The 13,056-nt window shown below is 42.3% G+C and overlaps 1 long non-coding RNA gene across 1 annotated transcript in view; it reads right to left on the minus strand.

The window, feature by feature from the left end:
• Positions 1–1,234: 1,234 nt before the first annotated feature.
• LOC128854021 (uncharacterized) overlaps positions 1,235–13,056 on the minus strand; it is a 97,101-nt gene continuing 85,279 nt past the window's right edge. Inside the window, exon 5 of the long non-coding RNA XR_008452935.1 lies at positions 1,235–1,530. This is a non-coding gene — a long non-coding RNA (uncharacterized LOC128854021). The remainder of the gene's footprint in view (positions 1,531–13,056) is intronic.

Here is a 13,056-nt window from a genome sequence, read left to right on the forward strand (position 1 = left end):
CATCAATTGCATTTCCTTTGCATGCACTTAAGAGTCCTAATAAATGGCAAAGGAGCAGACAAAGTCTTCTAAATTATATTATAAATGCAATTTTTTATTCATCATATGTTATTGTTATAATACAGGAGGATGCTGTATGAGCCTGTCTGAGTCTCACATGATTTTTTTTGAGGAAGTATTGGCGTGAGATTAGAGTGTTGTACACGAGTCGTCAATTTAGACTTGAAATTAGGACAAGATTTCTGATGATTTGAAGAATGGGATCTGAGTTTTTCTTCCAAATGTGACGATAGAGACAAGATGAACAATATGTTCAAAATTGGCAAGATTCTGGCATGTTGAGAAAAGATATTGAAAGATTCTGGCAGTGGGGGTATTTTCCCCAACACATGTTGAATTCATTATTTTAGCATCTAGAGATCTTAGTGGTCTTTTCCAACCGTATTGATTCTATGATTCTCTACTGCTATCATTATCTCAGAGGACTGTAGTACTCCAACAGCCAAAATCTTTGCACATTTCTGATCACAAGGTCACGGTGATTTTTCCCATGGGCTGGGGACTCCTCTCCATTCTTTGGATGTCCTCTGAGGTATTGTTGCAGAGTTGTTGCTTTCCTTTAAACATTGCTTTTTCTGTTGATTGAGATAGCTGCTTTTTTTTTTTTTTTTTTTTTTTTTTTTTTTTAAATCAAGTGTTGACAATTCTTGGCTTATTTAAAGCCATTGTGCCGTGAAGTCTCTCCTTTGCTAGACTTTTTCGTAGCACTGCCTAGCACACGGTACTGAGACTCTCCCTCAAGGTAGAGAAGGCAGCCGTAATAAAAACAGCTCTATCAGGCAGTGGGATGCTTCTATTTCTTTTGCTTGTTGACTCTCAGGCAAAGAAAACATCTGTGCTGTCCAAATTTATCACATAGTACCTCACTAAGTCTTGTGGAGGGCTTGCACCAGTGGAAAGAAGAGCCGACTTCTTTACCATATATAACTGCTGTGCAGATAAGCCATGGATTAGTCCCTTCAGATGTTACCAGGCTGTGCTTTATCCTGCAGCAGTACATATGGAAATAGATGACAACGGTGCTTAGTATGGACTCCTCTTGTGATGAAAAATCACTCACTCATGGTCCATGAGCTGAGGTGAAGTGTCTTTCTCAAAATATTCATTGCTTAAATGGCTCAGTGTTGTTCCCTTTGGAGTAGTACAGGATAAACCACAAGAGTCTTCTGAAGCAGAAGTGCCTGGCTTCAGTAAAATATTTAATGAGTAATGAAAGACTACTATAAGAGTCTGTAACGTAATCTCTAGTTGGGCCTTTCTGCTGGCGGAACTCTGTCTGCCAGCTGTTCGGGAAATCTGTTGCTGAAGACACTCCAGTAATAAGATATCATTGGGATGAAGCCGTCATGCACAGATTCATGCACATCGTACTGAATGGAGACTTAGATGAGAGGGTCATGGTGTCTTCATGGGTGTAGGAGGAAACCTCTCAGAGGGACCCGAATAGAAAAATCTGTAATTTCTTCATTACTAAAAAGAAAAAAACTCTGTTAGTTTCTGTTCATCGCCATCTGCCTTTACTCAGACTATTTACTAAACAACAACTTCATTTTTCCCAGTGTTTTTATGCCTGCAGTACAGGTCCATGTGACTCTTTGCTGAGCAAATCCAGACATTTCTGGATACAATCAACACAGCCAACATCCCCTTGAAAGAAATGGTTAATTGGGATAAAGAAAAGTTCTGCAAGCTCACAGCCATTTAATTCAGCTAACCTCTATTATACTCTTTTCATGTTGCCTAGTTCTCGTCACAGAAAGATGAGTTCCAACAATAACTCGAAGGAAGCATATTCTTTCATGTTGATATGCTTCCAAAGAGCTGACTGCTTACTAGAAAGTAAATTCTGTGCTTACAAAGTCATTAAATCATCAGTAAGTAAAGGTCACCACATGTTGGCTGATTGCTTCCTTGAAATCATTTTGTGGTTTGTTGAGCAGTGTAATTTCAGGGTTAGAAAATTAATTTGTTTTTCTTCTCTAATTAAAGGTTTAATTTGTTTTTCTTCTCTAATTAAAGGTTTTACTTCATGAAATTGTAGAATTCCATCATGGAATGGTTTGGGTTTAAAGGGACCTTAAAGACCATTCAGTTCCAATCCTCCTGCCATGGGTAGGGACACCTTCCACTGGACCAGGCTGCTAAAAACCTCATCCAATCTGGCCTTGAACACCTCCAGGGATGGGGCATCCATGACTTCTCTGAGTAACCTGTTCCAGTGCCTCATCAGATTCACAGTAAAAAGTTTCTCCCTAATGCCTCATCAAATGTCCCCTATTTCCACTAAAAACTCTTCTCCCTCATCCTATCCCTGCAATCCCCAATAAAGAACTCCCTGTCATGGGCTCTTATTTAAAGCTCATTTTCAGAAAGTCTTTTGTAGATCTCACAAACAGTAAAGCAATGAGCTTGACAGCAGGTAATTATTTTAGGTATGAAAATAAATCACAAAATAGCCACAATGGAAGATGAATTGTGTGAGGGAAACAAAAGGAAAATGTGTTTGCAATTGCAAAAATTCTTCATTGCTTATTTTACTTTGGAAATATCTTGGTTTATCTTTGCTTCAAACCTGACACAAGTAATACACTGCATGGCATGTTCATATAAGGAGTGCAGATAAAGAGGTGATGAAACTTTCATTTAAGGTATTAAAAAACTATGTTAAGACTTTCCCTCTTTTCCTGCCGCAAGAGAATAATAAAATAAAATAAACAAACAAACAAACAACCCCAAAAAACTAACCAGAAGAGCCTTTCCATAGGTCAGAATTGCTGCTTGTGTTGAAACTGTGTCCTGTGGGCTGTTCGTGTTGTTTGCTTAGCAATCTCTAACACAGCATTCTGGTTTGAGATAAAGCAGTATTGATTTTCCAACTTTCAGCTAAGCCTCATCTAAGTAACTTAATTTTCTGAAAGTACATGTTTTTTTCAGACAGTGCCTGTCTCTAGAAGTGATAACAAAACTTATGATTATCATCAAAGTACCAGGACATTGCTATGCACTCCATCGGTGTCCCTATGGAGATGAAGGTCATCCTCAAGTTTATGGAATGCTCTAAGTCAAAGAAGCAAAAAATGCTCCCACACGCAGAGAGGGGCAGATAGGACAGGTGACCCAAAACTACCAAATCGAGTATTCCATTCTATATACGTTATACTCAGTGTAAAACTGAAAGAGCGCAAGGGTCAAGCTCTCTTCTTCAACGGCCAGTGTCCAGTAAGAACTCCATTTGCCTTTTTGCCCCTTGTCCCAGATCCATGCCTTCCTAAGCCCATCTGCTGAGTCCAGTTCCCATCTGCTGCAAAGGCCAGGCAATTTCCCTGTGTCTCCTCTGCAGCATCAGTAGTGACTATAGTCATCAAGGGGGCTCAATTTTGGTTTTTTTTTTATATTTTATTATTTTCTTGCTAATAGTATTTTCCTTATTGCTATCATTGTCACTATTATTATTTCATTAAAGCTATTTTAGTTTTAGCTTCCAGCCCAGAAGTCTCTCTTTCATCTCCCTTTCCCATTTCCCTGTTGGGGATGGGAATAACAACTGCTTGGATTTCTCTGCCAGTCAAGCCATGGTTGGGGCTAAACCATCACACATGGTGAGTAGCATCTACCTTGCCCTGCTTCTTCCTCCATTTCCACCCTAATTGGTCAGCCTCTCCCTGTTGCCACCTATTCTGCCACCTAGCTGTAAAGGAGCATGATGTGCAAAATTCCTGTTTGGAATTATTAAGCAAAGGTGTGCATGTATCTGAAAACAGGAGAGAGAGCATAAAGTGAGACGCAAGACCAGGGATGTAGTCCCCAGGAAAGCCTAGAGGAAGTTCCTCTGGAAGAAGAAAGTGGGCTGAGAATAGCCACGTTTTTAAAAATCTGAAACAGGAAAAAAAAATGAATAAGATAATACTAATTATTTAAAGCAAATTTCCAACACGCTTTCAATGAAACTTTAAACAGGAACAATTTAGGTCTGCATCAATAGGCAAAAATGCAGAGGCAGATCCCAGGAGTACTAGTAGACTCAGTGGTACAGTATGAGGGAACCCACAGAGTTGTACCAGCCTCTGAGTTTTCTTCATCCAATACAAGCACTGTGACCACAGAGCCACTGAATATTTATGGCAGTTGCTGACTGTTGCAGTTTTTTAGAGGTCATGGCACTATTCTCCCTTACAAAGGAACAAGAAAATCTTTCCCATGACAGGGAATTGCTTTCTGTGAGCAGGGCTGTTGCTTATTACTATCTGACTCCTGTTGTATTCAAATAAACTTTCTTTTCTCTTCTTTGCTAATAAATAGCAAAGTAGTAACGAAATACTGTTTGTTAACACTGACTTATCTCAACTGACTATAAATCCACTTTGATTTTTACCTGTCTGCCTTCAACAAGAAAGCAATGGTTTCCCTCTAGTTCTCCATCTCTGTCTCTTTACCTGTTTGCTTTCTGATTTTGTAACTGTTTTTATTTTGATTCCATAGATAGGTATGGTAAGTCTATGTTCTTTACCTTTCCCCATGGAAAAATCCATAAACTACTGGATGACATACAAATACCTGAGCAATGTCTCAGCAAACTCTGCATTTATGTTGTGGCCATTTAATTTAACACAGCTTTTCTTCTGCGACACTAGTGCACCATCAAACAAAAGTTTTGGTTCATATTTCATGTATATAATGTATTTTCACTCATAGAGGTGTACTACTATCAATTTGCACATCCTCCAGGATGAGTGAAAAAGAAGTTGCTCCCCATTGACTTGGGAAATAACTTTGAAACCTGTTTTTTCTTGCTTTCCTGTGAGCAAAAGACTTCTGTGATTGCATTGTCTCTGCCTGTCAGGCTTTTGTTGGCTTGCATCCACTTAACCTGGCAGAGATGTGAAAAATTTCAAAATAGCTACATTCCTGGGGGTTCTGTGAAAATGTTGAGTGGATGGAAAAGACTCAAATCAGTGCCCACATTGAAAACTTTTCACAAATAGTGATGGATCCAGGCTTGGCTGTTATGTGTCTTGGCTCATACGTGTCGACTGAGTGGCTGTCAACCACCTTGGGCTTTTCTTGGAGATATTGCAGGGATTGTGGGGAAATGGAGTTGGGGTGTTGGAGAGTTTTTGGGAACAGAGGCCGCAAACACATGCAGCCAGAAGCAGGACTGTTCTGCTGCTCATGGAAGCAGGCATTTTTGAGCAGACACAGAAACAGCTTTGCATTATATTGAAAAGACCTTCACATTGTTTCATTGTTTATGCTTTGCCACCCTTTTGTTGGGTTGGGGTTTGTTTGTTTGTTTTTCCAATTATTTTTTCCTGCCTGTTACCCTAATTTATGTTCAAAGCCAGGAACACTGTTTCCACATTCTTTACCTTTAACAGTCTCAAAGCCAGACAAGATAATGAAATCCTTTTCAAATACTCTGTGAGGGAGTGTCTGAAAAGTATCAGTGACTACCTGGGTAAGCTGATGTCAAGCAGAAAGAATGGAAATGATGTTTAATTATGGATGTGGATACTTATTTAAATAAGTGTTCAAGATGATTTCAAATTTTGAGGTGACTTTAACCGTTGTTAAAAGTACTTGCATATATGTCACACATATATAATGTGTATTAACAAAGTAGGCACACAACCCTGTGTAAATCAACAAAGTCCAAAAGCAGGTAAAAAGGAAAACATATGTGATTTTTTTCAATGTTCTGCCTGTAAATACTAATTCTGGGGTTTTATTTTTGCCTTCCTAAGTTAGTAAGTGGGTGACTATCGTAAACACTAGCAATCAATGCAAGCACATGTTGACTTTAGACTAAGAGATTAAATTCTGAGTTTGCTATCCTCTTTTCTCCAAAGAGCGTGGTTTCATACATGCAAACACTGTAATAAGGTGGGATTCTGCTCCAGATTCATATATAAACATACATGGCTACATGTCCACCTGTGTGTGAAGTACAGTCCAAGGAAAGCTAATAATACACTCAGTTGAGATGGATGTTTATGCATTTTATCCTATACCGAATAGTTAGGGCTCAATTTGGTTTTTAAAAAACATAGGCCATTTGAAATTCTCCTTGATACATGAGGTATCTGCATGGGCCCTGCAGATATGAGAGGTGACTGACTAAGGCAGTTGAACGGTGTCCCTTCGTCTGCTCACTGGACTGCTCTTCTGAACCCCCTGACTAAGTCTCCACTAAGCGTGGACAGTTCTGTAGGCATCTACAGAGAGATGCCTGAACCTGGAGCTGACTCATAGATTCAAATGCCAGCACCCCAGCCTGGGGCTTCCTGCTTTGTTACCCTGGAGATGCTTTGTGTAACATAGCCACCTTGAGTCATTTCAGCTACCATCAAAAGATAATGCTACAATAAACTGCGTCAGAGTGAGGATGAGGAGAATGAGGTTTAAATAACAACCATTCAAAAATACCTCAGAATACAGAAGGCGTTCTTGCAAGGACATGAGATGACACTGAAGTAGCAAAGCTGGTTTTAGAACTTCAAAAATTCCTAGTATCTTACTTATTCATGAGGAATGAAATTGAGACCTGAACAGCACTCAAACTTGGACTTCGTGTACATGCTCTGACATCCTGTCACCAGCAAAGTCAAATAGCATCTCGCCATTGATTTTTAAAGAAAACATGACAGCACCCTGCTGCAAAGCCTTTATGTATCATGTACTTCCTAGGAGGCTTTCTGCTTTCTGATTCTTCATAGGACAATTTTGGCAGGAACTGCGTGTAACATGGCCAGTAGCAAAGCAGAGAGCTGCCTTACAAAGTACAGGGAGTCTCCTAGCATCTGTGACCAAATACAATCAGCATATGTCAGCAGGCAATCTTCAGGAGGTTTAGGAGATGAGATATTTAAGTGACACATCTAGTGATTGATTTCTTCTGTGTTCTGACCTTCTTCCTTCTAGCCTTGAGGCTTTTCCCTCTAACATGGGGCAGAGAGAAAGAATGACTGGCACGTGTCTGTGTGGGTAACACAGGGAAGTTGATGCTCATTATTAAAATTATTAGCCTCTTTTGGAAAAGGACTAGATTCTGAATACGACTGCATTGGTTTTGCTACTTAGTGTGTGAGATACCTTAAATAATAGGCAATGCGGTCCAAGGATGGAAGTACATTACTCTCAGAGCAAACACCTTTTAAGTAAGCTGGGCAATGTACAGAGATCCTAATACCACTAGTGGCTTTTGAAAATGCAGACATCTTGCTCTGTAGAAAAACTGGCTAGAAACGCCTTGTAGGAGTGAAGACCAGTGATGCTGATACATGTGGACTTGGTACTCCCATCCCTATTACACCAGATGTGATCAATAGGAAAGCAAAGGCAAGGGACTTGCTGCTATTTTTTCCCTTTAACAACTATCACATGAGGCCTCTCCTCTGTGTAGGAGAGATGGACATGCTGGTGAACACAGGCTAATCCCAGAGCAACCGCTCCCTCTGCAGGAAACAGGCTGGAGGGGTCCATTCCTCAGGGTTGGGTGGGAAAGAAATGCAGTATGTATAAGCACAGGAATGAAGAAGAAAACACGGGGAGTGACATGAAGTGATGACCACGAAATGACCGACAGATGTTTTACATGCAGGTTGTCCATGTGTAATTTCATAATTTGCTGTAGGTGAGGTCTGAAAACTCTGTGAAAAGCAAATCTGTCTAAACAAGAAGAGTAGAGAGATGGCTGCTGTACTTAGAAAGCATGGTAACAGGGAAAACAGATTTGGTAAGTGCTGCGCTGCTCTCTTCTGCTTAGCCCAGCCACAGAGATTTCTGAAGTCTGGCATCTGAACTCCACTAGGAAAGATTTTTGAAACAATTCTATGAGTTGGATGTCTTTGGCTCTTCGGATAGGGCAATTTGTATTTTTACTGAATGCAGGCATTGTGTCTAGCTGTTAATCTCTGAATACGGTCTCATACTTTCCTCCTCCAATGTGTTAAAAATAATTCATAGCTGGCTCAACCCTGCAATTTTGAGTCAGCTGCTAGATATGAGCATTTTTCTGGTTTTAATAAAGATTTTCTGGGCAGAAGTCCGGGCTTTTTATATTCTCTATGTAAAAATAATTCATGGGTGTTTTATGGTCCCTCTGGTATAAAAATGACATTTAATATGAAATTTTTACTTTACAGCAAGCAGCAAGTGCTCTGCTTCTCCTCAGTTTTGTTAATAAACATATTATGAACTTCATAAATGTGTGTTTGGAATAGATGCTAATAGCTTAAATATATCCATGAACTAGGTTTAAAAAAAAAAAAAAAAACCCTAAATACATATTTGCTTAATTTGGTATTTAAATACTATGTATGCAAGCTTAGAGTTGTTCAGTCTGGAGAAGAGAAGGCTCTGGGGAGAACTTCTAGCAACCTTCCAGTACTTAAAGGGGGCCTGCAGGAAAACTGGTCAGGGGCTCTTTATCAGGGAGTGTAGGGATAGGACAAAGGGTAGTGGTTTTAAGCTGAAAGAGGGGAGATTTATAGAATCATAGAATGCTTTGCTGGAAGAGACCTTTGAGATCATCAGGTCTAACCGAAACTATCCACTACTAAACCACATTCCTGAGCACTTAGTCTTCTTCTTTTTTCGGCGACATCCAGCGGCAGGACGGTGAGTACTGCGATGGGGTGGCCATCTGAGGTGGTGGGGGACTTCCCTGAGACGGGAAAAGCCTAGGAAAACCTAAGCGGGAACGGGGCGGGCGGTGCTCGGCTCCTGACACGCGGCAGCGGACGGTCCCGCGCGGTGCCTGACGGGAGGGGGCGGTCCCGGCGGATACCGCGGGAGATTTAAACGGTCTTTTGGGAGCACGGCGAAGAGGAGCGAGGCAAAGAAGTGCGGGGCACGTTATTACAAAGGGGCAGTTTGAGCGGCAGTTCGAGCAGGAAGGGTTCAGGCAGAGGCTGGTGGCGGATCAGACGGGGCAGCGGACCATGGTGGCTACCAGGCAGAAGATTAAAACTGCTCCGGGAGCAGCAGCGAGCAGGATGGATATTGCTACCCAGACAGAGCCGCAGTGGGTCCATGCAGCCACGCAGACCCTGGGCTGTAGGCAGTGCCCCCCTCCCACACCAGCCCGTGCCTCTGGTACCGGCTACACTTGTGGGAGCTGTGCGCGAGTCAGAGAACTCCTTCACATGGTGGCAGAGCTGAGGGAGGAGGTGAACAGGTTAAGGACTATCAGGGAATGTGAGAGGGACATAGGTCTTTGGAGCAGTGCCCTCGCACAAACCCAGCAGGCTGCTGGAGCCAATGCGGTGGAGCAGCTCGATCCTATAATCTGTGAGGCAGGGGGAACAAGAGATGGGGGATGGCAGCAAGTTCCTGTCCGGCGCAGGAAACCTGCTCCCCCCACCCAGACAACTAACCCCCAGATAGCCCTCAGAAATCAATATGAAGCGCTGCAGGAGGAACCTATCCCCCAGGAAGAAGAAGAGGAAGAAGAAGATGTTCCCCACAGCCTAGAAACATTCCCTAGGCTCCAGCATCCTCAGAGGGCCCTAAAAACATCCTCTGTCAATAAAAAGAGGAGAGTGATCGTCTTAGGGGATTCCCTTCTAAAAGGAGTGGAGGGACCCATCTGCAGACCGGACCCGCTCCACAGGGAGGTCTGCTGCTTACCGGGGGCATCAGTGAGGGACATCAATAGAAAACTCCCTTCCTTGGTGAAGGAAACGGATTACTATCCCCTGCTAGTATTTCAAATAGGTAATGATGACTTACAGCGCAGAAAGCTGGAAGCCATCAAAAGAGACTTCAGGGCTTTAGGGAGGATGATGGAGGGCTCTGGAGCACAAGTGGTGTTTAGTTCTATCCCAATACTAAGGAATATGGAACAGGAGGTCAGGGACAAACAGATGATTAATGCCTGGCTCCGAGCCTGGTGTGAGGAGAGAGGCTTTGGCTTCTTTGATCATGGGGTGACCCACCCACCCCCAGGTTTTCTTACTAGGGATGGGTCATGCTTGTCTCCAAGGGGGACTAAAGTTATCTCTAAAAATCTAGTTAGGCTCTTAAATAAAGCTTTAAACTAGATGTGAAGGGGGAAGGGGAGGAGACCAGGCTAGTTGGGAATGAGCCTGGAAGAGGGACACCGGCGACTGATAAATGGTGTGCTGGAGAGGACCACCAGTACACCGCCACAGGGCAAGTGAGGGCGAGTACAAGTGGGGACAGTAAGGATGAAACTAGGTCTGTGGAATTAGTTATTCCAAGGACCAGTCAATCGAGAATGTACTCTCTTCCCTTTACGAGGGCTGAAGGTTCATCAGCCCAGCTGAAGTGCATTTACACCAATGCACGCAGCATGGGCAATAAGAAGGAGGAGCTGGAAGCTGTTGTAGGGCAAGGTGACTATGATGTCGTTGCCATCACAGAAACGTGGTGGGATGACTCACATAACTGGAGTACAGCTATGTTGGGATATAAACTCTTCAGGCGGGACAGGAAGGGTAGGAAAGGAGGCGGGGTAGCCCTCTATGTTAAAGAGTGCTTTGATACTCTTGAACTGGATTACGGTGAGGATGGGACTGAGTGCCTATGGGTTAAAATCAGAGGAGCCCACAAGAAGGGGGACTTTGTGATAGGAGTCTGTTACAGACCACCCAGCCAAGAAGGAGCAGCTGATGAGCTCTTCTATAAGCAGCTGGGGATATCTCTAAATCTCTGCCTCTTGTCCTTGTGGGTCACAGGGATGGTGACTCAACCACCCTCCTGGGCAGCCTATTCCAGTGCTTGATACACTTTTGGTGAAGAGATTTTTCCTGACGTCCAATCTGACCCTCCCCTGGCACAACGTGTGGCCATTTCCTCTCGTCCTATCACTAGTTACTTGGAAAAAGAGACCAACATCTTCTTCACCACGTCCTCTTTCCAGGTGGTTGTAGGCAGTGATAAGGTCTCCCCTCAGCCTCCTTTTCTCTAGGCTAAACAACTCCAGTTCCCTCAGCTGTCTCTGACAAGACTTGTTCTCCATCCCCTTCACCATCTCCATTCCCCTTCTCTGAACACACTCCAGCACCTCAATGTCCTTCTTGTACCAAGAGGCCCAAAACTGAACACAGTATTTGAGGTGTGGCCTCACCAATGCTGAGTACAGAGAAAGGATGACTTCCCTGCTCCTACTGGCCACGCTGTTTCTGATACAGGCCAAGATGCTGTTGGCCTTCTTGGGCACCTGGGCACACTGCTGGCTCATATTCAGATTCATATTTAGATTGGATATTAGGAAGAAAATTTTTCCTGTGAGGGTGGTGAGGCACTGTAACAGGTTGCCCAGAGAGGTCATGGATGCCTCATCAGACCAGACCAGGTTGGATGAGGCTTTGAGCAACCTGATCCAGTGAAAGGTGTCCCTGCCCCATGGCAAGGAGCTTGAAACTGAATGGGCTTTAAGGTCCCTTTCAACCCAAATCATTCTACTATAAACCAAGATATAAATGAGTTCAATTTACAGAACTGCTTCCAAACTTCTAGTCTTATCAGAAATAATAGGCATTCTGTATGAATTGCTGAATTGTAGCTATGTTTTCTATTACTCCTGAAGGCAGATAAGATAAATGTAATGATGTTGCCTGGCCTTGAGTGTAGGAATAATTTTTCAAAAGATCCCCTAAAACAATACATGTCCATTTACAACCCTCCCCACCCACTCCCCTTCCCTGCCTCCTAAATCTTTATGTCTACCAAGTTATCTTTACTGTAAGGATTATTTCTCTTATCAGTCTCTGAATAGAACACACACTGAATAAGTATACACTTTAGCTCAGAGTTGGTTGTGACACTTTGGGACAAGGTTTAGTGGGCATGGTGGTAGTGGGCTGATGATTGGACTTGATCATTTCAGAGGTCTTTTACAACCTTAATGATTCTGTGATTCAGGAGGGTAAATTATTTCATTTTTTTTTTTTCTGGTAAATGATATGGAGCCATTTAACTGGCTAATCTAATCTTCTCCAAAAGTAGGAAAGAGAGGTGGGGACTGATGTTTGGGAAGGTATTTTCAGCATTTACAGTAAGAATATTTTAGCTATTTGTTTTAGGTTGAAAGATGAAGTTCTTTATATAGCCGTGGGAAGAGTTAGCACCAGAGAGTAATTAGAACCCGTGACATAGAGATGCTTTTAGCTCCCTATTTAGATGTCTTCCAGATGCCTTGCCCCTTCACTAGTCTTACGAGGAGTCAGGAGTCTCCAGCTAGGCCTTTAAAGTTAGATGACATAAAGTCAGGAGCCATTTCTGAGGGTAGCAGACTATTAGATTCAGTATCACTGTACCCATGCATCACAGGTGCAGGCTGCTATGTCCTCTTACCCTTGAAAAACAACCTAAAGGAAAAAAAAGTACCAAAAGTATAACTATAATTAATTGTATTTAAAAGGCTTTTATAATTAAAATTTCTTTTTATATGTGTATGTATATAATTACATGTGCATATTCATAATTCCTTAGAAATACTAGACAGAAGGAAAAAAGAGGACTAACATTTTCGGGTAATCCTCAACATGGAATTCTTTTAAAAAACTCTTCAGACTCTATCTCACAATGAATAAGGGAGAAATGCCTTTTCTTCTTGGAGAGATTTCTTTCAATACATACTTGAAGGAGATGAGAACTTCAGAAGCAACTCTTCTGTCGCTGTTTCATTTTGCCTTTTTGTACTGAGAATAGAAAAAGGCCTCAAGCAATCACAGTGGTAGCAAAGCCCGGCAGCAAAGTGAGGGGTATCACTGCTTTTTTTTTGTTAGGAAACTGGCAAATGGATGAAGAGCATTAAAGGATTTGCTCTATTTGTGAGAATGCAGAAGGCAATACTTACAGAAGTGGGCTGAAGCTCTTGTACTGTGCTTTTAACTTTCCACTTTAAAGTACTCATTGCATTGTTGAGCATCATGATCTGAATTGATGCTTGACTGTCAGCTCCTGGACGTCTTGCTTGTCTCATTCCCCATCACTTTCCTGATTTCACCTGTTGTAAGCTTAGATGCTAAG

The sequence above is a fragment of the Cuculus canorus genome, chromosome 1 (assembly GCF_017976375.1).
Source record: "Cuculus canorus isolate bCucCan1 chromosome 1, bCucCan1.pri, whole genome shotgun sequence".
Taxonomy (NCBI): Eukaryota; Metazoa; Chordata; class Aves; order Cuculiformes; family Cuculidae; genus Cuculus; species Cuculus canorus.